Consider the following 379-nt stretch of genomic DNA (forward strand, 5'->3'; position numbering starts at 1 on the left):
TATTGCTTTGAGATGAAATAAGGTGATATCTCTCATACTCTTTTTTCACGACTAAACGGCGAATTAAAATCAAGCAGGAATATTCAATTTAGGAAATCTTGGTCAATAAACCATTAAATCAAGTAAATATCATTCCAAAATAGCAATTAACTAACCTCTCTCCTTGTTGATGCAAACTACAACGTTGCATGCCAATTATTAAAAACTTTTTTTCTCTAGTTCATCAACGAGCAATTTTGTCTATTTTCACCTTTTCAGATCCTATGGTTTCATAACAACTGAAAAGGATGGGTAATTGTAATAATAAGAATCGCACAGACTGATGATGACAATAAGAACGATAAAAAAGTGAACATTAATCAAAGTATCATATTAACCC

The sequence above is a fragment of the Penaeus monodon genome, chromosome 29, assembly GCF_015228065.2.
Source record: "Penaeus monodon isolate SGIC_2016 chromosome 29, NSTDA_Pmon_1, whole genome shotgun sequence".
NCBI lineage: Eukaryota > Metazoa > Arthropoda > Malacostraca > Decapoda > Penaeidae > Penaeus > Penaeus monodon.